Below are 6000 nucleotides of genomic sequence, written 5' to 3'. Positions count from 1 at the left end.
TTGTAATAGTAGCTTTTGTAATAGTAGCAACAAAAGAGAACTTGGGATTTGGGCCATATCATTTTAATGCCAAGTAGGACATAAAGGATCATGAGATTCCACTTACGAATGCCATCACCTTTGACAGCATCCCCTTCAGGCTCTTGTTCTTTGCAGTATTTTTAGAAGTTTCTTCCGGAGAGGAATTAGTTCTGGATTGATTGTGGCACAATCAAGGAGAACCATGTTATATGCATAAACTTCAATTGCAGACCTACATGGATCCATCATAGTACACTGGAAGGGCACATGAATGACGTAGTGCAACCAAAGGTACGGAAATTGTCTTACTGAAGCTTCTAGTCCTCACCACTGCAATCATTGGCTACAGTGTGGCAAACTTTAAGTTGTCCTATGAGGGGGTGGTTAGTGTGTCAACTCCATCAATATTTGCTGTGTAGAAAGTAAATGAACGGGCATAAATGGAATAGATTTGGAAATTTTAAAATTATTATCACTGACTGTTGAACTGAAATTGAGAGTTTTTTCTTGCTTTCACCAAGGGCAGTCTGGTACATGTGGCTTCTGTACTAGCAGGAGGGAGTCTCAACACTTAACTATGGTTCTCAGCTTGGGGTTGGTGAAAAATGCAGCTTTTTGTCAGCCTGGAAATCGAACAGATTTCTCAGTTATCCTTTTTCAGTGATGCCATCTTGATTGATTGCTTTACTAAGGCTCTTTTTTCAGTGTCAAAGATAAAAGTGCTAAATGTATTAAGAAGTGGGGGGATAGTTGTAAAAATAATAGTAATTCAACAAAATATCAAACCTGTAAAAAATTTAATTATTGAACAAATATAGACACAGTAAAACCAAAGTAGCACAATATATTGCCAATATTCTATATTTCATACTGATTTTGAATATTAAGGTACCAAAGAGAGTAGGATGAAGACATCAAACATAGAACTACAGTTTTAATGGGAGAAATCAAAACCTAATCGGACACAATGTGAAAGAAGTTTGTCTATTCACATTGAAAGTCAAAATCAATTAATCAATCAAATCACAAACATAGCCAATCATAGCATTTCTTGTGTTTGCACACTGTCAAACTCACTGAAGAGCACAAACTTCAGAAATGCTTTTAATATACTTTTTGTGGAATTTGTCACATATCAGATAATTTCTGGTTCTAAACTTCACCAGTTAGTCTCTCTCTAATTTTTTTGATGTTTAATATACAAGAGGAGCCCTAATTCGATAGAATGAGCATTCAGTGTGAATGGGATTGGCTTGATCTGTTCAGGCAGACAGTCAAATCCATATTGAGCAGATAGCATAAGCTAATATGTGCAAAGGGTTGGGGGGGGAATGATATTTTTAGCCTAGAATGATCAAAATGTGTCCTCATCTTAGTCTGGGGGAGAAAAAAATGCAACAGCTCGTTCAGGTTTAGCAAACTGACAGAGAAACCCAGCCCACTGGCAACACTTCCAATGAGCCATGGCCAAAGCGTCACCCACGATTACATTTAAATTTACATTTATGTTCTTTACATAACTGATTTGCAAGAAAATGCATGTCACGTGTGGAAAATACCAGAGCAAGTAGCTATGATTGCAATAATGACTATGCTCTATAATTGCGAATTTATATCCCTCTTATAACTGACTTTATTTCTTGTCATTGTAAATATATTTCTCAATAACATGAATTTGTTTCTCCTAATTGCAACTTTATATCTTTATATGTAAGTGGGACTTTAAATCTCATAATGTGATTTTATATGTCGCAATATGACTATCTCTCGCAACAATATTGCATGAATACTTTTTTTATAACTGTGACTGTATCTTACAAGTGGGTCATACCATGTCAACTCAACCAGAGGCCCCTGCCTCAAATGTCAGATTTTTCTGGATAAAGATAAACATGTATAGTGATGATAGGCAAAATATTAAATGTCATGGATAAATAATCCACTGTTTTGTAGAGGGGGGTCAAAAAGACAAATTACTGGGGGTTAAAAATTACTTCAAAAAGATGGCAGCATCCTTATGTTATATTTACACAGAGATTGGGAGGTCTGTTTGCAAAATCTGTTGACTTCAGCAATCTTTTTTACATTATGTGCCAATAGTGACCAATCAAAAATGGAGAAAGAGCACTTTTCAATTTTTTTCTCCAATGTTTGCAGGCCTGTAACTCAAAAAATATTAAGATATCTTATATAAGATATTCAGTCTGAACAAACTTCCCTTTTGGCATCTTCATTTTTAAGGCCTTCTTCATTTTTAATAATAACAATATTAAATATCAAAAGTAAATATTCATCCATGACGTTTAATATTTTGGCTTTCATCACTACACAGTTTATCTTTCTTCAGAAAAAAAAAATGTAAGCAGGAGACCTCTGGTTGAGTTGACTCAATTGAAATGAGTCAATTGTAACTTTATTTCTCATAATTATGAATATATTTCTTGTAACCATAAATGTATTTCTTGCAATTGCAACTATTTCTGGTAACTGTGATTTTTTTTCTTTTTTTCCCCCCTTTTTTTTCTTGCAATTGTGACTGCATATCTGTATAAAATTTTTTTTCATAATTATGTCTTTATTTCTTGGATGTTTTTCTCATAATTATATCTATATATTTTTTATACCATAATTTTGGCTTTAGATCACACAGTGTAACTTGATATAACACAATATAACCTTGGTCAAACAGACTTCAAAAGAAATGTCAATATACTGTAACAGATGCTGTCAAAATTTTAAAGGAGTGGTTGATGGCGATTTCACATTTTTAACATTAGTGTGTAATGTTGCCGTTTTAGCATAAACAATATCTGTAAAATTACGAAACTGAAAGTTCAATGCAAACTTATATCGTCTTATATCAAGATATCGTCTTTTAAAATTCTGGCAGTGTAATGACTACAACAAGTTAAAAAAAATCTATTCATATATGAATCATGATTCTGTCTTCTAACTATTCTAATGGATTCACAAGTTTCAAAATCAATGTTCTAAAGCAGGAGTTCTTAATACTGTTCTTTCCGTTGCTCTGCATCTCTCTCTCTCTCTCTTTCTCTCTCTCATTCAGCTCAGCTCCAATAATGAACTATTACAATTATACACTTATTTTCACATAGCTATGAGAAGCGTTAAACATAGCGCCTGCAGTTGCCATACTGTATTAAAGCTTTAATCAGGATAAAACAGTATATTAAAAGCTTAAATAAGACGTAGCATTTACAAATAACAGCATATCTAAATGTATGAAGCACCAAACAAAAAACATAGGCCATAGAGGGAAAAGCTGAAGCTAATGCTTCACTTTATAGAAATCAATGCATTCACCAGTGCTGACGCAAGTCATGGTGGGGAGGGTACACTATATTAGGGTATTTCCTCAACATTACTCTTAGGACATCGCAAACTGTTTTTTTTTATGAATATGACTTAATATGACTTGATGGAAGACGCTCTCAGTCATTCAGGCAGTCTCTCTCTCTCACGTGGATGCTGTTAGGTATGTTTTGTGCCATTGATCGGCTTCGTTGTTGTCTTCCTCAGTAAATAAATAGCAATCTTCATGCTAGGGTGTCACGTGAATTTAGTGGTGAGAACTAACTGCAAACTTGTATTCCCGCCCTCTCATTTCAGATGCCGTTTCACTCAGATAGACATCACAGTAGAGGAAACATGTAATGTTTTTTACCTGCATCTCAGATAGTTCAGTAATTTTACAAATTATGGCTTCAGATTGCTCCTCTCTTTAATGCTTTATGTCACCATGATTCTGCTTTTATGTATCAGCTTAATCAAGTGGAAGCTCACACACAAAATAATTGATCCCTGTTTTTAGCAGGACCTGTGAAACAAATGACCCTGATTTCATAATGATTCCAGGTGGCGTGTACCACAAATGCCCTGCGTGTGTGTGTAGAGCTAACACGCTGCTCTATTCACAAAATTGTATTACACATACACAGAATTACACACATATCTGCTCCGGTTTGTGTGTGTCTCACAGGGCCCTTTGTACAGATTAAGAGATTTATAAATAGAGAAAAAAGCTTTGCTTAGAGACTCAAATCTCGGAGCCATGCGCGGATTACTGCATCCCTGTGGGATTTTGAACCAAAACCCAAGCTGAAAAACACACACACACACACACACACACACACACACACACACACATACACATACAACCCTCAAGCTCTGTACAAACATAGGCATTCCATGTCCACACTTTATTCTGACATTCCAGACCCCAGACTTATTCCAGTTATTTGGAGTACAAAGGGCCTCTCCCTAGTTGACTGTCTTAATCTCTCTCTCTATCTCTGACTTCATGTAATCGCTCTAATCACTCACTCCTTATCACTGTACTCCTTGCTCGCTCACTTTCTATCTGTTTTTAGTGTCTTTTCCAGCAGTCCCTTCATAGCTCTTCCATATGCAAACCTTTTTTCCCATTCTTCCCCTCCCCCAACAACTCCATAGATTATCTCATCCTTCCTTTGGCTTGGATGAGACTGGTGCTGTTGGTCGGCCAAATTGACCATCATTCTGGCTAGCAGCTAACATTTAGCTAATTATGCTAATACCCCTTCATCAGTCCCAAGAGCCCTGCAGGGAGCACAGCACCACAGATAATGCCACTGTAAATACTGCTGAGGAAAAGAAAATATAAGGACTTATTAGTGGTGCTTACTTATGCCATTGTTTTCACTTCAATTGAAAACGCTCCCTTTAAATATCTAAGGACGTTGCCTAACAACATCCTAGTGACACTAGTGTAACAAAGGCCAGCTAGTAAGGGCTGTGCAGTTAAACCTCATTCCCCTGATCTCAAAAGGTACCCTAGTGACTGACGTTGGAGGCAGTAGTCTTTAGCTTCCTTGTTAGCACGGCCTCCTTACCATGCTGGAAATCCCAGTTCAAATTCTGCTCTGAGCGGGGCAAGCAGAAATGGAGGGGTTACACTGGTGCTGTAACCCAGATGGGAGTGGGGTTTAGGTGGGTGAGTGTAACAGAAGCCAACTAGTAATAGCAGTGCAGGTAAACCTCACTCTCCTGATCTCATGAGGTGCACTTGGGGCTAGGTTCTTTAATTTTCTATGCCAGAAACACAGATTTAAATCCCACTTAGAGCAGGGAAAGTAGAAATGAGGGGTTACACTAGCCACTGTACAGATTGTGAGTAAAAAAGGAATGGAATAATTTACAAATCTCATAAACTTATTTTTTATTTACAATAGAATATAGATAACATATATTGAAATGCCATGCCAAATATTGGCTCATTTTGGATTTCATGAGAGCTACACATTCCAAAAAAGTTTGGACAGGTAGCAATAAGAGGCCAGAAAAGTTAAATGTACATATAAGGAACAGCTGGAGGACCAATTTGCAACTTATTAGGTCAATTGGTAGCATGATTGGGTATAAAAAGAGCCTCTCAGAGTGGCAGTGTCTCTCAGAAGTCAAGATGGGCAGAGGATCACCAATTCCCCCAATGCTGCAGCGAAAAATAATGCAGCAATATCAGAAAGGACTTTCTCAGAGAAAAATTGCAAAGAGTTAGAAGTTATCATCTACAGTGCATAATATCATCCAAAGATTCAGAGAATCTGGAACAATCTCTGTGCGTAAGGGTCAAGGCTGGAAAACCATACTGGATCCCCGTGATCTTCGGGCCCTTAAACGGCACTGCATCACATACAGGAATGCTAATGTAATGGAAATCACAACATGGGCTCAGGAATACTTCCAGAAAACATTGTTGGTGAACACAATCCACCGTCCCATTCGTCGTTGCCGGCTAAAACTCTATAGGTCAAAAAACAAGCCATATCTAAACATGTTCCAGAAGCACAGGCGTCTCTGGGCCAAGGCTCAATTAAAATGGACTGTGGCAAAGTGGAAAACTGTTCTTTTTGGAAAACTGGGACACCATATCATCCGGACTAAAGAGGACAAGGACAACCCAAGCTGTTATTAGCGCTC

The sequence above is a fragment of the Carassius carassius genome, chromosome 18, assembly GCF_963082965.1.
Source record: "Carassius carassius chromosome 18, fCarCar2.1, whole genome shotgun sequence".
In the NCBI taxonomy this organism is placed as follows: Eukaryota; Metazoa; Chordata; class Actinopteri; order Cypriniformes; family Cyprinidae; genus Carassius; species Carassius carassius.
This window is presented reverse-complemented; position numbering follows the sequence as displayed.